This window comes from Thamnophis sirtalis, unplaced genomic scaffold, assembly GCF_051295495.1.
Source record: "Thamnophis sirtalis isolate CommonGarterSnake01/CBP01778 unplaced genomic scaffold, rThaSir2_p1.2 scaffold_1, whole genome shotgun sequence".
Lineage (NCBI taxonomy): Eukaryota > Metazoa > Chordata > Lepidosauria > Squamata > Natricidae > Thamnophis > Thamnophis sirtalis.
In genome coordinates, this window is record NW_028261381.1 from 100516143 (window position 1) to 100540328 (window position 24186).

Below are 24186 nucleotides of genomic sequence, written 5' to 3' on the forward strand. Positions count from 1 at the left end.
TATGGCATCCCCTTCATTTTTCAGTAAAATATACTGTGAAGAGAATGAAAAATTTACGGCAAAAGCAACCAGTTATTTCCAAAACTCTGTTCAGAAGCCAAAGCCACCACCCACCCGGAAAGACACATGTGTTGTATAGGTCATTTTTGTCCATCCTTGAATTGAGTTGTTATATTCTAATGTCAAATGTAGTCTAGTTGAAAATCAGCAGCTACTTCCCGGAAAGAGAACATATTAAAATGTTGCAGATGCTTCTTGTTAACTTAATGCTACTTCCCGCAGATACTTTCTCCATTTGTTTGTCTCTGCAGCTGTCCAGCTGGGTTAAACTGCCCAAGTCTCAAACAAAAGCAACAATTTGTAATACAAGACATCTGTGTTTTATATGCACTGTTTTCAATAGGAAACAAATTGCTTCACTGAAAGTAGTGACATCCATGTAACTGCCGAAGCCAGCATCAACAGAACTTTCCTCCAAGTACACAAATGAAATGCCTTCAAATGCATTTTTTCAATCTAAACTTTGCAATTGCACTGATCACATAGATTCAGAAAACAACTGTTCTAAATCAGAATGCTCATTAAACAACTTAAAGAACAAATCCATTTTCTGATGAACATGACTATGTTTGCTTGTCCCAACTGAGGTCTCTTGTCATGAAACAAGACATAAACCAGTATCTTAAATGTTAAATTGATATAGTATTGTTGTATTTTTTTCTGTTTGCTTTGTTAACTTAAAAATGCAACTTTTGCTGGATGTTTTGGTTCCTCTTTTTCAGGATTACTAATTTTTGACCCTATTTCTTATGCCTTATGTCCTTTTCTCTTTCATTTGTACTATTTGGAGTTAGATTTAAAATTCTGCAAAAGATTTGGTTTATATATTCTGGATGTACTATAGAGCAAGTTTTCTTTTAAATATTATTTTGGCTATAATTAGTTTTTGTTTCTAGGTTTAGAAACTTAAAGTTTTATCATAATGCTCATTAATTTACATACAGTTATTTAGATGGGAAATGAGACTTCTGATATTTTCTTTTGGCTAACATGTCCTGGTAATATGAAAAAAATACTTATTTTTATTGCTATTTCTATCATGTTTATATTGTTTACTATTAAACTGGTTGTCATATCATATGGGAATAGGACTGTAATTCATATTAAGACATTATAAATCCTATTGATGGATGCATTTTGGATAAGTTACTCAGGCAAGTTTGGGTAGTTAAGCAACTGCAGTTAAGAGTTAGAAATAACAGAATAACATAATTGGAAAGGACTTTGGAGGTCTTCTAGTCCAAACCCCAGTGCAAGCAGGAAACACTATAGTATTTCAGACAAATGGCCATCTTATCTCTTTTTAAAAATATCCGGTGTTGGAGCACCCACAATCTCTGAAAGCAAGTCATTCCACTGATTAATTGCTCTGTCAGGAAATTTCTCCTTAGTTGGTTCTCTCCTTGATTAGTTTCCATCCATTCCTTCTTGTCCTGCCTCATGGAGCTTTGGAGAATATGAAAAGGGTTCATATCCCTTAGCTTGGTAATTATTATTGGAGGATTTATACTAGATTTGCAACTATTTGTAAAAGAATGTAGAATGAAAATCAAACCTTCCCTGTCATTCAATCCTCCCTCTTTCTCTCAGATTTCCTTCAAACAGGAAAATGTGTAACCCTGCATACAGAATTAATATACCATAACTTTTTTCTATATTATTAATCAGTACAATTTTTTTATATACCATTATTTATATACCAAGGAGCTGTAGTGGTGCAGTGATTAAAATGCAGAATTGCAAGTGAATTCTGCCCGCTGCCAGGAGTTCCAACCTGACTGGCTTAAGGATGATTCAGCCTTCCATCTTCCCAAGGTTAGTAAAATGAGAATCCAGATTGTTAGGGGTAATATGCTGACTCTGTAAACCACTTAGAGAGGACTATAAAGCACTATGAAGTGGTATACAAGTCTATTGCTATCATGCTGTTAATGTGTTATTATTATTACTATTATTATTCTATTATATACTATTATTTATTTCCCGTAGTTAAGACTAAGAAATAATAGAATAGAATAGAATTGGAATCTGTAGTTTCTGACCAAGAACACAGCTGATGGGTAGTTAACAGGAAAACTATTGTTACATTTACATGTATAGCTTACAATTTGTGTATAGAATATATCACATATACCCCGAATCCATTATTGTTTTTGCAGTTTAAAAGTAATGAAGACAAATGTTATCTGAGTAAAAATACTGTTATTTGGCTTGTTGTCTATCTAGCTATGTATATCTATTTTGATTGTAAATTTATTCTTATGTATGCCACCAATCTCAATATCCTAACTCATCCAGAACCTTTCCCATTGCTACAGGCTATAGTCTTACACTCTAGCAAAAGTATCCCCATATATATTAGTGGGACACAGAACAAACTTATAGGTGGAAAATTGTTGATGTTCACATTTCACAGAGGTAACTAATGAACATGGTAACTCCTAGTTTTCAGCATTTCTATACCCAAAGTAGTAATATTTAACACAACCCACTTTTCCACTCAATATTTGAGAACAAAATTCTCTTTTGTTCTATTTTTCTGCCTGCCTGTCCTCCTCTCTCTCTCACACACTCTTTGCAAATTATCTGCAAGTTCATATATGTATTGTATCTACACTATAAAGATTAAAATTAAATCTGAGGAAGCAGAAGTAATGTTTTAGAAGTATTTTCTGACATGTTGATATATTGTTTATTTCTTGCAATACACTTTGAGTAATGAATTTACATATGCTAGCTAAAATTTTACCAACTCTTCGAAGTTAGTAGCATGACTGATAATAAGAAAGATAAGTTATTAGGATAAAGATGGATTCTGTCAGCAAGCAGAAATCAAGATTTTATTCACAGAAAAACAACTATGTAAAAACACCAAATTTGAAAACAAAACTTTTAAAAAGCATAATATCAATAACATTAAGACCAACATTAATATTTAAATGTTTTAGAAGTAGGGAACTAAGTAAAGAGATGGCTATGTCTGTGGATGATAAAAGAGTTAATTAAGTAAAAAAAACAACCCTGTATAATTGAATGAATGACTAATGAATAGTTTGGTCTGCCTTCATATGAATGTGTGTGGAACAGATACAATGTTAAATTGGGATCCAGAAGACCCAAATTCTTTGTAGCATTTAATTGAATGTTCTAAATTCAATATACAGTGGTACCTCAGTATTAATTTCTCATTGGTTCCAGGAGGCACAATGAGTACCAAAAATGATGAGTACCGAAATAATTTTTCCCATAAGGAATAATGTAGTAAGTCACAAGGCAGTAGATACTGACAAGTTCTAGCTCATGCATTGAATACCAAACCAACAATGAGTACTAGAACAAAAATTTCCTGTCACAATGCTTTGAGTACCAAAATCAATTAGTTTAAAAGCAGTTGAATATCAAGGCACTAATGTACTCCTAAGATCTTGCCGTAGAGATCAAATTGTGTTAAAAGTATTATACTGTAAATACTATCTTGAACTCCAGGAAGAAATGATAATAAATATATAAGAAATTTCAGAGTTGTCATCAGAAGGATAGATAACTACAATTTCTTCAACTACAGGAATGGAAATTAAATGGCAGCTAAAATATATTAGGGCAAAAGAATCTAATTTATTGTTGGGCTATTTGAGAATACTGCATTCTGCAAGTCACTATCTTGATTTCAGTGGAATAGAATCATAGTTTTTTTAATAATCATTGAAGGAAATGTGTTTGCAGATTTTATAGTTAAAATCTGTAATGGTTATATCTGTGATTCTTTGATTCTGTGCTATCTCTTCATACACAGCGCAGCTGCAATGCAAGCAGATGTCACATTAAACATTATATTTCTTCTTCATATTAGACAGTGGTTTCTATATGTTCACATCTGCTGTGACAACTGCATTTATAGTATATGTTAGGAAAGCTAGTTTTTTCCCCTTCAAAACAATAAAAAACCAGAAAGTTTTTAAACCATTACCTGATAAAATGAAAAACAACATATTGTTCTGAGCACAATCAACACAACACTGAGATTTATAGAACATATTTGTGCTATTGGAATTAAATGCATAAACATTTATTATAATAGTTAATTTCCAACTTAGAAGATAACAATGGCGGGTGGTGGTGGTGGTGGTGGTGGTGGTGGTGATGATGATGATGATGATGATGATGATGATGATGATGATGATGATGATGATGATGATGATGATGATGATGGCATTGTTTGCCTCTTATTTTGTTTGGAATTTTCAGGACATTTTTTACTATTTTGTAATTACAAATGCCTGCCTAGATTTTCATCAATAACAGGAAGGTGATATACTATCAACATAGATTATCTCTGTTGTGTTCACACACTGTATAGAATAGTTACGGTGGAAAGGGAAAAAAAGTATGTAGACAGATTTTTAAAAATGACACTCATTGTATTAATTAGAATTCAAACATTTGACATAATATTTCTGAAATGCTTATTTTTACAATTAAGCAGTTCATAGCGCAGAGGAAAAAATATTAAGTCATGGCTAAAATTACTCAAATCCACATTTGCAGAGAATTTCCAACTCTAGAGATGGCTGCATAAATGGTGAGTATAGTTTTTGTCCTTGGAGGCAGGGATAAGAACATGATGAAAGAAATGAAATGTTTATGTACTTTAATGTATGTTTGTCTTTCTTTCCTAAGCTAATATCAACTCCAATGAGCATTTGAAACATTAGGTTTTATTTGGTGAGCCAATTCCAGTTTGTCTCAGCATAAAAAGATGGACTATAAATGCTTTAATAAAATAATAAGAAACATTTGTATGGTTTGATATAAACCCAGAGAGGTGTACATGAAGAATGGGAAAAGATCAAACTGATTCTCAAATATTTCTCAAAATTCTCTCAGAAAAATGTGAGTTGTCAAACTAGACATACTTTTTAATATGGTGACAGCCACCAGATGAATAAAACTAATATTTCATTTGTGTTAAAGTTGGATTAAAATATATATATATAACTTTTAACCTACAGTATATCAGAAAAAACAGTTTATGAAATTATATTATTACAATTATTTTAACTGGAAATAATGAAACCATTACATTTCAAACCACATCTGAATGGGAAAGATTAGTCACTTTCATTTTGCATAGTTTTCTTCTACCAGAGAAGATGTTTTGAGATAGCTGTTGTCCATTTGGCATTTATCTTGGATCAATAGCTGTTTTTTTGGGGGGGGGGAGTGGGGGGGAAACAACTTGATTTGCAGCCTTTTTCCAGGCAGAATGAGAGCAATTTCTTCCAAAGTGCACAAGTATGGGTGCCCAGGATATAGGGCTTCTACATGCAAAGCAGGAGATTGCTAGAACTTACTTTAGACATTGTATAGATAAGTTATATGTTGGCTTTCCTAGGCAGAGTAGGAACACATTTTAGCACAAATCGAATCCAGTTTTAGAAGTTTCTCAAGCACCTCTAATTTGCTCATGACTCCTCAGGCACATAACCTAATGATCACCATATGAGAGAACAAGCATGCATAACTTGAAGTCATAAAGAACAAATGCATGACTTTTTAATTGTTTAATTTTACATCATTGTATTCTCTATCTAATGGTTCCACTTAAATCTTGAAATATATTCAAGCTCGAAGTATTCAAGATATTGTAAAAGGTCATTTATAACAAGGAAATGGTAACAGTTTGGCAATAGCAATATCAAACCTCATCCAAATTTATGTGAAATAACACCTTATGTTAATACGAGATATATTACATCAAATCCAACCACATGGAAAATGTGAATATTTTTACATAATCAATCTCACACAATATAGATTTTTTTTCTAGAGAAGGAAGAAGGTGACATTCAAACACCATGTTTCAAAATTAGCCAACAATGTTCTCCAAGTATCAGAATAGAACTAAGGATAAATACAGTGGGCTATGACATTTTGAACAGATTATATTGTTTTACCAAATGCTGCTTATTTTGGGGATAATTTAAACATATGCATAATGGAAAAGAAATACAAAAAAATTGTTGCGGAGGGACAGGGGAATATCAATGACAGCAACAATTATTAGAATATTGTATATTACATCCTCAGCTGAAACATTTTACTCATTCTAATTCATGTTTCAGATCTGTAATCGTTTTGCCATTTGAAAACTAAAGGAAGTCAACTATGTGAATTAGTGAACAGTGCAATCATAAAGAAAAGAATATTGTCACAAAGTAGTAGGAAAACTAATGGGAAACATAATTCTTCAGAATTACCCACACAGAGATTACTAAGGCCTAAATGTGTGTGTGTGTGTGCGCGCACACACATGTGTGTGTATGCATGCATACAATTGAGGAAATCTAGGATTTTTTCAAAGAAATGCATATCTGCACAATTATGGGTACACACTAAAGTGACATCTTAAAAACAGTTTGAACAATGTGTCTGTGGAAAAGGCAGAACATAGAATAAACATGATAGACAACAACAGTGGGGAGAAAGCACACTCTCCAAGAGCAAATAACTAATGTTGTTGCAATCAACAGTTTCTCCAATTATTTTTAATTGCTCTAAATTTGCCTGGTCTTTCACAGACAGTCAAATGCATAGGTCAAACCCTTCTAATATTTCTTTTTCTTGTGGTTGGATAAAATGCCACAACAAATCAAAGCCTAATGTGATGCCTGTTTCCTTTATGAAGATTATATTTCCTAGAGGTTATTGCAAGATCTTATGGGCAGGTGTATCACAATTTACTAAACCAGATAACCCAAACACTGGGAAGGGCAGGCATCGTTTCTATGTCTTGTATTGCTGTTGCCTCTTGCGAACCAATCATGTGAAAAAATGCAACAAGTAATTGGAAGAAACTGGCAGATGATGTGGACAAATAGGCAATCTTGCATGTAGCCCTCTTTGCTTTTATTGCTGAGAAAATTAGGAAAATATTTTTTTTATCAAGGAAAAAACAACTGATTTAAACTGGTTTAGCTACATATATCTCACTGAATCTGTCAGTGAATGGTGATAACAAAGTTTAAAAGTTAGGTAGATACTATTAGGCTGATGTTGTCCATTTCCCAAAGGATGCATGATAAGAAGATTCAAGCTCAGACAGAGTTTTCTGCAGCTCTTCAAGTTAAAGTAATTTGTTTGTAATTGATGCCAAATTCACCTTCTGCTGAATTGGACCAGAGATTCCCAGGTGCATCCAAAGTACTTTATCCATTATTCTGGCAATGGCTCACATTTGGAACCTTGGATAAATCTTGGGGCTCCTTCTCTTTGGCCCCCTCTCACTCTTGTGGCTTGCTGGAGAGTATCACCATCGCCCATGATAGTAGTAGCAAGTCTCCTATGAAGCAGTTCTACCAGCTTCATTCCTGAAGCTGGCAAAAGTAAAATATGAAAACTAAAAATTGTAATTTTTTCTTCCCTCTCAAGGGTCAGAAATCTTGGAGTTGCAGTTGTGCATTCTTTCAGTGCTGGAAACCAGACAGAAAGCAGAAAGCTCTAGAGGCCTACTGTACACAAAAGAAACAACTTGAAGCCTTTAAGGCTTCCCTAGTTGACTTCCCCATTTCAGCTACCAATGGGAATCATGTAGGAGACTATCTGCCATGTATTCCCACATTCAGAATGATAATGATCAAACAAGAGACTGTTGGCCTATGTTGGTTTTGTAGCTGTAGATAGATTAAATTAAGCTGTACCTCTAGGAACAGCTATTTTACCAACTTTTTTGCTATGTGTGTAAGTAGGCCAGTAAAGAAGAGGACAAAGAAGCAGGGGAAAAGCAATAAGATTACAAAAGAGTCTGATCAAGAGCTAAAGTTTCATGGGACAACTAGATAATAACTTCTCCTTTCACATATGCTGTAGGCGCAGTTTCCTGTATCCTTTTCAAGTCCTCACAGATGAAAGTTGGTAGCGTTTCCCAGTAGTTTAAAGTCACTTTCATTTCAGTCTTCTATTTTCAGATGCTTATAGGTTTGAAATAAATTAGCCTCTAGGCTTGAACTTTCTTTTTCTAAGCCCAAAGGTGGTAACAGTTTCAAGGGAACTGACAAAATTCTACTTGGCAATTTTTTTTAGCAGTCCTGTCATGAAAAGGGGGAAGATAATAGTGTTTTCTCAGCATGCATGATGTTTTAGACTCTTTTCTTTTTTCTTTTTCCCCCCTTTTTTTCTCATATAAGAGAAAAAGTGAACACAAATGGTTCTCCTTTTGGTCTGAAATTCTTCGCACAAAACCATGCTCATTGTGTCAACCAAAAACTTGGTATCAGCTTTGTTGTTAACAGCTTTGTGCTTCAGCCAGCACATAGGACTTCTTTCTTTCTTTCTTTCTTTCTTTCTTTCTTTCTTTCTTTCTTTCTTTCTTTCTTTCTTTCTTTCTTTCTTTCTTCCCTCCATCCCCCACTCCCCCTTCCCTTTCCCTCTTTCTTTTTCTTTCTTTCTCATTGAATATGATAGCAAATTCAAAATAAAATTATTAATTGTGGGAAATTGCTTCTCCATAATCTTTTCATAGAAAACGCTAAGTTGAAAGAAGCTGGCAATATTGTACTAACAGCAATAGCATATTTTGACTTCTTTTGAGTTTGACAATATAATTGACATTACCCAAAATTATAAATAATCTGATTCTCAGATACGATTTTTGCCATCTCTCTTATTTCCAATTTTGTTATTTGTTTATAATTTGTGCCTTCTGGCAAAGTTCAATTTTCTTGGCAAGATTCTCAGAACTAGCTTGACATTCCCTTCATTGTGAGTCTCAGAGAGTGACTGGCTCAAGGTCACCAGGCTGGCCTCATGCCAAAAGTGGAATGGAAGTGGTGTAGGGTTTCCTGCCTAAGTAGGGGTTTGGACTAGAAAACCTCCAAGGTCCTTTCCAACTCTGTTATTCTATATTCTAAACCGTGGTCTCCCAGTTTTATTTCCAGCTGTACCACTGTATTCTAGCCATCTCATGTTTTATGCATCAATAAATACTCAAATTTCATGGAAAAGAAAACACAGGTATCATTTATGGGTGTTTCTGAATATAACTCCAGAAGTTTTTCTGTCTGTGGAATGTATCTTGTAACAAGATCTTGCTTAAATATAACAGTTATGCTGAAAGAGTTATATTTGTATTTAAGCTGTATTAGTATTATGTTATATCTCCATCCTTATGTTGAATTCATGATCATCTTTACAAATCCTTTTTGTTATGTCATGTTAAGTTTATTAGATGCTTATTGGTGTGCTATATTTCCAGAATTAATTTTGTTATTTATTGGGATGACATTAGATGCAATGTTCCATGCATGGACTAAAAATTAAAATCTATTACACAAATGGGAATTATTTTTTGCATAAATATATTTAGAATTGCAGTGTTGATTTTATATGAAGTACTATATGGATATTGGCAATTAAAAGAAAACTTATGGCAACAGCACAATTGGCTAAAATAAATTGTGTCAAGAAATTTGAGGAGATTCAATGTTCTCACAATTTTTGAGAATGAAAACACAAAATGATTGATGCAACATTGGACCTTACTCAAACTTCACTATTGAGATTAATAAGAAAATGAATCACACCTGAGAACAAAAATAAATGTTTCTTCTGAAAATACGACTTCATGTTTTATAAAGTGGCTGTAATATGTCTTCAAGCTATGGTCTGTCTTACCTGAAGAAATCTTATCTAATGTTTGATAGGAATGACAGTTGGCTTGATAAAATAATTTGTTTCTTGATGAAGATAACATTAGTCCTGCAAGAAAAAAGACAGTGTTACTATAAATCAATAAACTGTCTTTTATATATATGAAAAAAATACGGGAAATATTAACAAAGTTCAAAATGTTTGAAATTTATCCAAGCATAAATAGCATATAAATGATAGATTTATTAATTTTGATTATAAAATTATACAGCAGAATCTTATTTTCTTATTTTTTAAATACCTTAACTGTTATTTCTGCCTTGAAATCAGTATCATTAAGGTTCAACATTATATTTACAAAATTTGGGGGGAACAGACTGCTTTTGAACTTCTGAAGCCAAACTTTTACTTCAATGCATGATCAACAAATCTGATTGCTTCAGAATATCTTTACATGTCAAACAACCTAACATATCAATGACTCAGAAAACTACTGGAGGGTATTAATATATTTGATGAGTCAACATTTAGAGAATATGGGACCTTCCCATCATCCTAAACAGTGATGGGTTCGGCCCAGTTCGGCCGAACTGTTAATGGTATGACAGCCGGGTTGCTGGAACTGGCAGAAACCCAGGTCTTCCAAGCCCCTGAACCAGTTCCCCTGTCGCTGCCATTGCTGCCATCTTGTTTTTTACTTCTGTGCATGCACAGAAAAAAATTAATTGAACTGCACATGTGCAGGCAGCGCACATCCAGTGTGTGTGAACAAGCCAACTGGAAGTGAAGCCAGCCAGAATCCACCCCTGCTCTTAGCCACATAAGTAAATCAAGAAGAATTGATTTTCTTAAAGTTAGCTTATTAGTAATCATTGTATGAAGGGCACAGATTAGTTATAATTTAACCAAAATTTTAATTCAAAACTTAACAAGCAGAAAGCCAACATAAGCAGAAGAATGAACACTTCTATTGATCAGTTGATCAGACTGATCAGCTGATCAGCCTTTTGCATTCATGTCTGCAGGTTGTAATATTATAAAATGCAAAATTACAAAACTATGGGTCTCACAAAAGTCAAAATTATCTCATGATCTGTGGAAAGTATGCTATTATGTACAGCACTTCTCAATGGGCAGGAAGTAGTATGAGCATGGGTGAGGTAGACCAAGGGTTTATGATTTGGCTTGGATGGGTTTTCACACATACATGTTTTTAAAAGAGATCAGCAGATTTATTTATCTTCTGGCCTCTTGTTACAATTCAATTTTGTGACTTAGCAAAATGTAGATTATAGAATATTCATAATGAAAATTTTATGTCCTCACATTGAGGAAATCCAATAAAGTATTTCATTGGAAAAATATGCTTCATTTAAAACAAAATAAAACTTCCTTCTGGCAGAAAACTGTAATTTTGCCAGTAGACTAAACATTCTTGGGATCAGCATTTGAAGCAGATACTTATTATCTTTCATGAAGCATTATCATACTTATCTTTCTTTATTCCTATTATTTACAATGCCCTACTTAATCATGTACTTATATATTTTTAACTTAAGGCAACATCACATATATCTAATGAAGTACATTTTAGTTCATGAAAGTTTAAGCCAGATTAATTAGTTATCCTCTTAGGAGCCACAGATTTCTTTCCTTTATTTTTTGTTCCAAAAAACTGATATGCCTAAATCTGTGAATAATGATATTATAGTCATAATGCCAGATTCATTTTCTATCACTTTCTGAAATTTCCATTAATCATATTAAAATTATTAGAGACCTTCAGGATGATTAATTTGAAAAGTTGCCAGGTGAGTTTAGTTTTAATTCTGAACAGTGTCACTTAACTCTAATAAGTGACACTAAATGGGACAAGATTATAAGTAGAAGGAAAAATCTATACAGTAAGCCTGATTTTGATTTCAATTAATACTAGGTCCTACAAAGTGACACAAAATGTCATAACTTTAGAAATACCAAAGGAGATCTTTGAAGAAATGAGATAGAAATTAGAAGTTACAATATCAACACTATCAGTAATGATCTCTGAGATTGTTGACTCTCTGAATAGACTATGCCCCCCAAATGTTAATGATGAAATGGCAGATGTGGACCAAATTTTTATCTAACAGGGAAACTACTGAAAGTGGAACTGCAAATGACAGGCCAAGAGAATGATTTTGAAAAGAACACATGATTGGATATACAAAAGGGACTGGTTTAAATTTTAAAAATTAAAAGGGAAATGCAAAGGACTAATCAAGAGAATGACCTGGAAAATATTTTGTTGCTAAATCTACAAAAGAGCCTTGTTAAATCTTTGAAGTACTGTAGTCTGTGCCATGGGATAAAGAAAAATTAAACAGAAACCCTAAATCTAATAATGATATTTGAAAGATACTAATCATCATCACCAACCATCATCATCAGGTAGACCAAAATGCCAAATCCACTCTGAACATCTGGCAAACTGTACCATAATGTAATTAATATAATAATATAATATATGTCTTTTCACCCTATGGGTAATATGTATCTTTTACAATCTCAGGTCCTTTAAAAATTGCTTGGGTATTTGAGGTTTCTGCACAGGATCTTAACTGTTTCTAGCACCACACTCTTCTGAACAGAGAGCACTGATATTCCTGGGATCTGTTGGAGCCCCTTTTACTGTGACCCGACAAATGTGCCCACAACAAAAGTGCGCCGACAAAACCGTGGTGCTAAAACCGTAACGTCATCAACACGCCGACAACAGCACGCTGACAACAGCGCACCGACAGAAGCGTGATTTAAGTTAAGGTAAGGGTTAGGGTTAGGGTCAGGGTTAGTTTTAGTGTTAGGGTTAGGGTTAGGTTTAGAGCGCGTTTCTGTCGGTGCGCTCATTTGTAGGCGCAGTTTAGAACTCGTGGTTTTGTCACCGCGGTTTCGTCGGGCGCGCTTTTGTCGGTCGCCCTTTTGCCAGTGAACCCCTGTTACAGCTTGTGGGTAACAGCCTAAATGTTCCTATACCATCAGAACCATTTTGACATGGTCTCCCATGTCAAAGGGCAATGCTTCACACTATCCAGTGCTGATAGATTATGATGATAGATAAATGGATTACCCTCTTGTGCTATTTTTCTGAATCAAATAACTTCTTGTTAATTTCAGCAAGACTGCTCTACAAGGAATGGCAGGGCTGGTTTTACAAGATTCTGGTCGCTAATGTATTTTCTGATATATCTTGGCATCAGGAGAGCTATCATCTCCATGAAATGCAGATGCTAGGATTACTCATTAGAGTTATCCCAGCCTTTTTACATTTTTTGACAGACACACCCATCCTAAGATGCTGGCAGTTGATTTTAACTCTCCTCTCTTCTATGTCAAACAAAGTTGCTTTCCTTCAAATCTATGCAAATCAGCCAGCTGTCACCATATCAGGATGAGTGAGAATCATGTGCAAAGGGATTGTAATTCAATAGGTTTTTTCCCCCACTGTCTTGGGTAAAAGGACTTGGCATGTCAGGAATGTAGAGGAACTCTGCCTTTGATTACTGCCTTCGAAGATTCAACTTTAATTCAAAGAGCCTGAAGCTCTTTCAGAGTGGAAAGAAGTCACATTCCAGAAGCCAGCTTCCTCATGGCTGATGAAGAATTTTCTAGCCCCTGTGCTTTCTGGCTTGTAATTTAATACTCCTCCAGGGAATTAAGGACTACAAATCCAATTCATTAGGACAGGAACCACAAATAAGCAGCAATGAATAATTTAAGTCTCATGGAATGGAAACTGCTATGGACCGAGCTGGTTTTTTGAAAAATAATCATACTGTGGAACAAGTAGTGTTTCCATCGTTAGTTGTTTTTAAAGGGGAAAAAATATATGGAATCAGATTCTGCCATTGATTGTGTCATAAGAGGAAAATTAGTGATAGAATCTTAAAATATCTGTTGACACCAATTTGCGACAAAAGGCAGGCATTTATTCCATCAACTTCCAGAAGCGAAATGAACACTTATTAATGCATATCCTGTTAGCTAAACTCATCTCCCTGTCCTTCAGAAATGCAGAATGTCATGTAAAAAAACCTTATGTTAGTGGAAGCAGATACTCTTTGCCTGACTGATTGCTGAAAGAATGAAACAAGGAAGGTACTTTATATGGGTCCTGTGCATTATGACCATTTTGATGAAAACACAAGGGCAGGGAGATCAGGAAGCAATGAAGAAAATTCCAAATGACAGGATAACTGTGGATGATGAGATTAGTGAAGGACAAGATTGCAGGTAAAGGTAAGGTGACCAGATTTTCAGATTGGAAAAGAGGGACACCCTTTACCGGGGGGGGGGGGGGGGGGCTTGATTAAAAAAAATTTTTTTTGTCAAAAGCTCACCCCAGGACACTGAAACCAGCATAAATACGAATCTGTTGCCAAACAAAATTTTGATCACGTGACCATGAGGATGCTGCAACGGTCGCTAAGTGTGAAAAATGGTCGCAACGGTCGCTAAGTGTGAAAAATGGTCGCAACGGTCGCTAAGTGTGAAAAATGGTCATCAGTCACTTTTTTCAATGCCATTGTAACTTTGGTCACTAAATGTTTTCCCCCTCCTCGAGACTCCTCACTTCTTCCTTCATTCCTCTTGCTGATCTACCTTCACCTTATCTGTCTTCTGCTCTTTCCCTCTCTTCCTTCCTTCCTCCCTCCTTCCATCCTCTTCTTTCCTCACTCACTCCCTTCCTCCTTTTTTCTCTTCCTTCCTCCTTCCATTCTTTATACGATATAAAATTCAATGAGGGTGAAACACACCAAATCTGGCAAAGCTGCCTTGCACCAACCTGGCCTGCCCATAGAATAGCAGCCACTTTGAGACACATAAACCTGGTCTGAACATATTGCATCACAAAGATTTGCAAAGATCACATTTGCAAAAAGGAACATTTCTTGTAGTAAATACATTTTATAAACAATTTAAAAGTAAAAATCCCCCCAAAATAATAAAAAAGGTATTCTATAAATAAAGGAAATCCTTAAAAACCATTGTTAAGTATTACACCAGCAATAATTTATACTGTCACCATTTCAAACTATCATCAGAAATACGAATCTGTTGCCAGGCATGGGACTGGCTGGGGAAGGAGGGAGGGAGGGAGGGGGAGAACATGAGTGTGTGTATCCCTCCTTCCTTCAGCCCAACACTCTTGCTGGCATTCTGGCCAGACGAGAGGGACTGCAGAGGGTCTAGGGCAGCGAGCCATTCAATCAATGGGAAACTTGCCTCTTGGAAGGAATGACCCGGTTTGGCTCCCACTTTCAACAATCAAACAGAGAAGCGAAGAGGCAGGACAGACGAAGCGGGAGCCAAGCCGGGCTAGAGTGTTGGGCTGAAGGAAGGAGGGATACACACACTCGTGTTCTCCCCCTTCCTCTCTCTCTCTCTCTCTCTCAAATGGCAAATCGCTGCTGGGAGCCCGGTCTCATTTGGGGGAGGGGGAGGAAGCAAGCCTTTTTCCATTTCAAGGAGCTGCCGCTCCTCCCCCCCACCTCTTACAAGTCCAGCCAGCTGCCTGCCAAGCTCTCCACGGAGACTAGTATCCAGCCGGATTTCTTGAATCCCCGCATGTGTGCAAGGCAGCTAGGCAGGCTCTGCTTGGGAGGACCAGGCTATGGAGGGCATAGCATGGTCATCTCAAGCGAAGCTCCCCTCCCCCGCAAACTGCATTGCCCACACGCGCGGGGATTCAAAGGATCCAGCCGGATTTCTTGAATCCCCCGCGTGTGTGCACAAGACAGCTAGGCAGGCTCTGCTTGGGAGGACCAGGCTATGGAGGGCATAGCATGGTCATCTCAAGCGAAGCTCCCCTCCCCCGCAAACTGCATTGCCCACACGCGCGGGGATTCAAAGGATCCAGCCGGATTTCTTGAATCCCCCGCGTGTGTGCACAAGACAGCTAGGCAGGCTCTGCTTGGGAGGACCAGGCTATGGAGGGCATAGCATGGTCATCTCAAGCGAAGCTCCCCTCCCCCGCAAACTGCATTGCCCACACGCGCGGGGATTCAAAGGATCCAGCCGGATTTCTTGAATCCCCCGCGTGTGTGCACAAGACAGCTAGGCAGGCTCTGCTTGGGAGGACCAGGCTATGGAGGGCATAGCATGGTCATCTCAAGCGAAGCTCCCCTCCCCCGCAAACTGCATTGCCCACACGCGCGGGGATTCAAAGGATCCAGCCGGATTTCTTGAATCCCCGCGTGTGTGCGCAAGGCAGCTAGGCAGGCTCTGCTTGGGAGGACCAGGCTATGGAGGGCATAGCATGGTCATCTCAAGCGAAGCTCCCCTCCCCCGCAAACTGCATTGCCCACACGCGCGGGGATTCAAAGGATCCAGCCGGATTTCTTGAATCCCCCGCGTGTGTGCACAAGACAGCTAGGCAGGCTCTGCTTGGGAGGACCAGGCTATGGAGGGCATAGCATGGTCATCTCAAGCGAAGCTCCCCTCCCCCGCAAACTGCATTGCCCACACGCGCGGGGATTCAAAGGATCCAGCCGGATTTCTTGAATCCCCGCGTGTGTGCGCAAGGCAGCTAGGCAGGCTCTGCTTGGGAGGACCAGGCTATGGAGGGCATAGCATGGTCATCTCAAGCGAAGCTCCCCTCCCCCGCAAACTGCATTGCCCACACGCGCGGGGATTCAAAGGATCCAGCCGGATTTCTTGAATCCCCCGCGTGTGTGCACAAGACAGCTAGGCAGGCTCTGCTTGGGAGGACCAGGCTATGGAGGGCATAGCATGGTCATCTCAAGCGAAGCTCCCCTCCCCCGCAAACTGCATTGCCCACACGCGCGGGGATTCAAAGGATCCAGCCGGATTTCTTGAATCCCCCGCGTGTGTGCACAAGACAGCTAGGCAGGCTCTGCTTGGGAGGACCAGGCTATGGAGGGCATAGCATGGTCATCTCAAGCGAAGCTCCCCTCCCCCGCAAACTGCATTGCCCACACACGCGGGGATTCAAAGGATCCAGCCGGATTTCTTGAATCCCCGCGTGTGTGCGCAAGGCAGCTAGGCAGGCTCTGCTTGGGAGGACCAGGCTATGGAGGGCATAGCATGGTCATCTCAAGCGAAGCTCCCCTCCCCCGCAAACTGCATTGCCCACACGCGCGGGGATTCAAAGGATCCAGCCGGATTTCTTGAATCCACGTGCATGTGGGCAACGCCGCTAGGCGGGCGGGCAACCCGCTTGCTGACACGCTGGACGCGGCAGGGCAGGGGCCCGCGGCCGGGAGCGGCTTCTGGCGGCTACCGGGCGGCGATCTCACACCATCCGCTCGCGGCTCTTAATACTCACCAGTCAGCGCAGCTGCAACCTCTTTCGTCTTTTGGTGAAAGGAAATGGAGACTCGCGCAGACGTGCTGAAAATTTCCAATCCCAGCCAGCTCACTGATTGGCTGGAGTCCAGGCCAATCCAATCAGTGAGCGGGCAGGCTGGGCTGGCTTAAATTTGTAGGTAGGTAAAAGCACACTTTTTTTGGCGCTCGCAGCTCCCGCCCATCAGCTGCTAGCTTGCTGGGCTGGCTCATCGGTAGGATAGAGAACAAAACGATGAGCCAGCCCAGCAAGCTAGCAGCTGATGGGCGGGAGCTGCGAGCGCCCAAAAAAGCGTGCCTTTTAAAAAGGCGGGCGGGACGCGGGAAAATGCGTTTGAAGGCGGGTGTGTCCCGCCAAAAGCGTGACGTCTGGTCACCTTAGGTAAAGGAGGTTAATTGGTCACAATGATATAAACATATGCCGGTCCTTTTCTTAAGAAGAAGTGCAGGACTATGAATGATTGCCAGGCAGGAAATGTGGAATAAGGGGTAGAATGTGTCACAGGCATAATTCATTGTGTGAGCTGACACTTGTCAGTAACTGTCAAAACAACAGACACAACTAAACAACTGTAAATAGGAAAAGAAGGTAACAAGCATATATATGCCATACTTGGTAAGGTCAAGACCAGAATCTTGTTTTGAAAAAAGATCTTGGCGGCAATTATCTATCTTTTAATCATGCATGGTGCTCGGATGGCCATAAACAAACCTGGAACTGATTATTTCCCAGTTTTGGAAACTATATGAGAAATTGTCATGGCACATTTGACCTTTATGGAGAGGAACAGTGATTTACAGTGACTTGTTATTTTTTGTGAGACATGACCATATTTGTTTCTTTGTTTGTTTGTTTGTTTGTTTGTGCAGCTGTACATTTTTCCAGATTTGTTATTACATAATGTCTGGGATCACAGAGCTCACCCAAATCTAACTCTGGACTAACCAAATAAAATCAAAGCATTCACTCAGCTTGTTAAACTGGAAGCAATCAGATAATTAGGATGCTCTTTAAGTTTCCAGAGAAGAAAAAAAAATCCAAGTCCACTTTACCCAAACTTCATGTTTGGAGTGAACCCATCTTCTTCATAAATTGATTCATGAATTAAAAAGAAAGATATAGATGAAATGGATTGGAAGGGAAAACTAAGGAAATGATCAGAAAAATGTTAACACTTGGAAACCAATTAGTAAACTGGAGTAGGGCAGTTGAATTATTGTACTAATGTAGGAAGAAGATGAAAGTGAACACAGTGAAATAATATATAGCCTAAATTTGGTTATATATAGCCTAAATTCCATCCTTGACACAAATTAACAATACTGACCTGGGCATTTTATACACACATACCTCAAGGCCACAACCTGCCTGCATGAAGTCAATAAGAAATTAGACATCATATGTAAATAAGTATCTGGCATGCATGCATTGCTTTTAATTTGATGGCAACTACCTTTTTTTCAATTTATATATTTGTTATACAGGTGCTTATGCACCTTCACATCCCTATTACTTCAGTCCTCCACAACAATCAAAGTTTTTCATGTAGCCCCTAGGGAAAATTAACTGTCCACCTCTACTCTAATCATTCATAAATAAATGTTTGTGATTTTCAATTCAGAATGGGTTCTAAAAACAGTCCCATTGGCTAGGTGGTTTTAATATCTAAACTAGGTTGCCATATGAGTGCCTTATTTTAGGTCTTAAATGTGTGGGCTTCATCCAACTTCCAAGTCATTTTCTGCAACCTGAAACACAATGTACATGTTCAAAATTATGTGCCATGAAATAGGCATATGTTCTACCCATTAAAATAAACCTCCTTTCTGATTTTATGGTAGATGGATACTGTTGGTCAACTATAATGACAAAACAAATGGGCAATTATTTTGATCTAAAAGATCACACTCCACCAAGCATAACTTTAACACCCTCCTTACAGAAGGAATCAACTTTACTAGCATATATTACATTTTTGTACCATATGTTCTCTACAGTAAAAGCATAAAAACGAGGACTTTATGAATATAGATATAAAACCATTAATTTCACAAATGCTTGACGGCTGAACCCCAGGAAGGTGCCTTCCTTTCTCGGGAGTAGAGATGGTAAGTATGGCAAACTTCCATGCCATGTCAAAGTTAGATAGCTGGCTCAGGGGAATGTTCTGAGATGAACATTAATTCCTTCATGAAATTGAAAGGCAGTTTCCCATCTAGATTATTCTGCAATCTTGCTTTTCTAACAGATCACCTGAAAGCACTAAGGCTGAAGCTTCAAAATAGAGAACCAGTGATAAGACAGATGCAGGACACTGTTATATCATTGAAACTGAAGCTTGCTTTAGGGGAAGGGAACTCTTGACCATTTTGGTCTATTTCTCAACTCTGGATAAGGCTGTTCTCTGGTCTTTAACAAAATGTTTAGATATCATTTCTCCTATACAGAAACAACTTGATATATAACAGCAATGACTTCCAAGTACTTGAACCACAATTTCAGTTTTTGTCTACACCATTTGCTGTGGAAATTGACAATTCTGCCAGGGAAATAGAGATGGATTGAGTAGCTTCTGTATGATACTATTTTGAAGCACAAGTATAGAGATGTTGGAAATTCAGATTCTTACTAGGTTCTTTCCCAAATTAATTGCTGCTTCCATTTTTTTACTACCAGTTCGTTCGTCCAAGGGGGGTGGGTGGAACCTCCCACCACTGCCACTACCCGGTTCACCCAATCTGGGCCGAACCGGGAACAACCCACCTCTGATACACACACTTTCTTTTCCTAATCTGTGAACACTCAAAATTGGCTGATTGATATTTATTATACTCAGGTTGCTTTCCCAAAAAATACATTTCAATATTCTGTTCTGATTAATGAGCAATGGTTGAAACCTCTAGCCAAATTGATATGTTGAAAAAAATTGCTTGATTTTACAATGATATTTTTCCTATGAAATAAATGTATGTTGAATGGCATACTGTAATATTCTTCATGTTCTTTATTTTTGACTCACTAGAGACTTTTATATCAATATGTGAAAAAGGCTTCAGTGTTGAATGCCTTGGGTTAATGAACTACCTCTCAAACAGCACTTGTGTTGATTTGAGTGTGAAACTTCCATTCTTAACTGCTTCTAGTGGTAAGTGGTAATGCCATTAAGTCTGATCTTAATACATTAGCATTTGGGTTTCTGAGATAGAAAAAACTGCTTGAGCTATAAGAGAGAAAACAATATAATAATTGTTCATTAACTTTGTACAAAGCTACTAACTAAAGTTTTTTTTAAAGTCCCAAATATGACATGTACTTGTAGTTTATGTTAATTAAGAAACACAAAGATATTAGCCTGGATTTGACCTTGTGTAAAATAAAATTTAAGGAGAACATAACCCTTTTCTTCCTAATTTGGTTCTATTCAAATTTCATCTTTATATAACAGTTAGAAAGGAAGAAACAAAGTCTTCCTTTCTATCAATAAACAAAGTTCATGTTCTTTCTGCAAATGCCTGCCCATTTAGCACCTTTTTGTTCCTCTTTCCTTAATTCTTGCATTTTGCAGGAAAAAAATATATTCCTTCTTGCGCATTGTCCCCGGACTGATTGCACTGTCTTGTTTTCTGGGTATTACATGGATAAAACCATCACAATTTTCTTCATGCAGAAATGTGTCTGTTCCAGTTGGTTTAAAGGGATGCAAATATGGTGTGGCAAGATCCCAATACTGAACAGTTTGGCTTTGAACTAGCTTTTGCGGTGTGGAACTAATCACAAGTAATTTCACACAGAGAGACAAGGTAAGGGCATGTATCATTATTTGATATTGCAAAAGATGCTCTGGCATCTTGGCTCCTCAAAATGTGATGAGATCTGGTTCAAAATGCATAGCTACATTTGCAGACTTAATTCATTTTTTCTTAGCACTTTCTCCTACATATCATTTGACATTTACTTCTCACAGGAAAATCCAGATGACAGTGGGACGAAAAAAATGCAGTGTTCCTTGTGCTATTTTCTCATAGTTTTCCTGACTTGATTTAAATGTTTAACCAAAATATTTTTAAAAATTCTACAAATAATGCCTTACGTCATAACTTTTATTATTTGAGCACAGAAATTGTAGGAATGACTGCTAATAATCATAAAGGGGATCTTACTCCTTTTCTTGCTTTTTACAATTGTTGAAATATTGAATATATTTCACAAATTAATATGACTAAAAATAATGGATTAATATCATTGTACAAGCTTCCAAGTGTGATTCCATGCCCTCACACACACACATTGAACAAACATTCAATGTCCATAATCAGCTTTTGTTAATATTTTCCCCATACACTTCCATATCTCCTCTCAAATATTGTTATAATTATGCAAATCTGCTAAAGGATGTGACTTAACCGATCGCAAAAGCAACAGATCACATTCATGGGACTTTGACTTTTTCAGGAAAGATATGTTATTAACTCTAGGAGTACATAAATTTCCCAATTGCTTTACCAAGTGTGAATTGCCAATGGTACAGGATAACAGCATCCAATACCCAGCTCAGAAATGGAGTAAACTAAGTGAACTGTGCTATACAAATGAGTGCAATTTCATTTAATGGACAATAATGATGTTGCAGAAAAATATCAGTAGATGACCTTTGTTGTCCTTGATGTTGGATTTTGTATGTACAATTTGGGTCTCAGATTCCAGGGATGGCATGAGCTCTAACCCACATAGTCAGAACAAATGTGAGGAATATGTCCTACCATTCTTTTATCAATAAGGAAAATGAGCTTTGAAAGCAGAAAAAGCAGGAATAACATGAATTCATAATTCCAATAGGAAGTACTAACATCTGTTAACACAAGAATTTGAGAGTAACAGTGAAGATAGCTCTGAAATTATTAGCTAGGTGTAGGGAGGATTCCAACATTCTGCAGGTGCAGACACCAGGCTATTACCCTAGCCACATTCCAGCTTAGATAATTTCATACATTCAAAAATTACATTTTGAAGTGTAAATGTTCCTGTCAATTTATGCTAGTTAAGCTATGCAGTCTAGCACATCTGGTACATTATTTTATCGGCTTTCGCATCCAAGAAGTAAAGAAAGAAAGGAAAGGAAAAAAACCCTCAAACTATGCAACTGGACATTAGATGAAAAATCCATATGAAGCCACACATCTATTTCTGCCTTATTTAGTTCCCCAGTCTCTTCGTTGCTGCATTTTAAAGTATAACAATGAAAAATTCTTTTAACCATTGTACATGTAACATTTTTTAGTAAATTTAGTTTATTCAGCTTCCAGCCTGAAAGGGTACCATGTTTTCCCCAAAATAAGACAGGGTCTTATTTTCTTTTGAACCCCAAAATAAGCACTTGGTCTTATTTTCAGGGAGGTCTTATTACTTTTGAGGTGCAGGAAGTGGTGAGAATAGTCACTTCATGGCTGCTGCTCTGTTGCAATATTTTGGGAATATTAATAGGGCTTAAGTTAGGGGGACGGCTTATTTTAGCACATGCGCTCAAAAGCCCAACTGGGCTTATTATCTGGGGAGGTCTTATTTTCAGGGAAACAGGGTAGAAGGATGCTTATGCAACACATTTCCTTGTCCATTCTTTGAATCTCTGAAAGACTGATGAAGAGATGGAACAACAACTTCATAAATGGGGCATATATAGAGGAATTAGTAAAACACTACCTCTGTTAGAGGTACACTTAACAGTATACTACGATTTCATCAAAATGACAATGTGGTGCTATGATATCACAGTAAAGCCCTGCCCATTATGTATCTGCAGACATTTTTGGGTCACACCAGTGGTGAGATTCAGCCAGTTCCCACCTAATTGGGAAAACTGATTGTTAACTTTCTAAGCAGTTCAGAGAACCGGTTGTTAGAAGAAATCTTATTTTGTTTTTTTCCACTTTACAGGGCTAATCCTGTAAGGAAGGCATGAAGAAAACATTCTGATGTTGTTTCTAGCCTAATATTTTCTGCCCTCCTTACAGAAACTGCCTCTTTGGTTAACCCTTATTACATTGTAACAGCTAAGGCGAAGTCACATGACCACCAAGCCACTCCTACCCAGCTGCTCATTAGAGCAGAGAACCGTTTGTTAAATTATTTGAATCCCATCACTGGGTCACACTCATTATGTATTCCTCAATGGAGCTGCATCTACATGGAAGGAAGAATGCAGTGGGGTACCCCGACACTCTGTTTTAATCCCAGTATTTTTCAACATCTTCATCAATGATTTGGATGAGGGGATGGATGGGGAACCTATCAAATTTGCAGATGACACCAAGCTTGCAGGAATAGCCAACACTCCAGAAGATCGGCTTAAGATACAGAAGGATCTTGACAGACTTGAAAATTGGGCACTATCTAACAAAGTGAAATTCAATGGTGAAAAAAGTAAGGTTCTACATTTAGAGCCGAGGTGGCGAAGTGGTTAAATGCAGCACTGCAGGCTACTTCAGCTGACTGCAGTTCTGCAGTTCGGCTGTTCAAATCTCACCGGCTCAAGGTTGACTCAGCCTTCCATCCTTCCGAGGTGGGTGAAATGAGGACCCGGATTGTTGTTGGGGGCAATATGCTGACTCTGTAAACCGCTTAGAGAGGGCTGAAAGCCCTATGAAGCGGTATATAAGTCTAACTGCTACTGCTATTGCTAGGTAAGAAAAACCAAATACATAGGTAGTACCTTGCTCAATAGTAGTAACTGTGAAAGGGATCTTGGAATTCTAGTCCACAATCACTTAAATAGGTGCCAAAAGTATGCTGCCGCTGCAAAAAAAAAAGTCAACACAGTTGTAGGCTGCATTAACAGAGAAATATAATCATAATCAAGATCACATATAGTGTTAATACCACTTTGTAATACCTTGGTAAGATCACACTTGGAATACTACATCCAATTTTAGTTGCCATGATGTAAAAGAGATGCTGAGACTCTAGAAAGAGTGCAGAGAAGTGCAACAAACATAATTAGTGGACTGGAGGTTAAGGACTGGAATTGGGTATGCCTAGTTTAATGAAAAGAAGGATAAGAGGGGGGCATTATAGTAATGTTCCAATATCTCAGGGGTTGCCACAAAGAAGAGGGAATACAAAGCACCTGAGGATAAGACAAG

General features: G+C 37.9%; 1 protein-coding gene across 2 annotated transcripts in view; it reads right to left on the reverse strand.

The window, feature by feature from the left end:
- LRRC4C (leucine rich repeat containing 4C) overlaps positions 1–24186 on the reverse strand; it is a 758407-nt gene that overhangs the window by 166290 nt on the left and 567931 nt on the right. For both annotated transcript variants that reach the window (XM_087719843.1, XM_087719837.1), the window contains one exon: positions 9730–9813. The gene's annotated coding sequence lies outside the window, so the exon portion shown is untranslated. The remainder of the gene's footprint in view (positions 1–9729; positions 9814–24186) is intronic.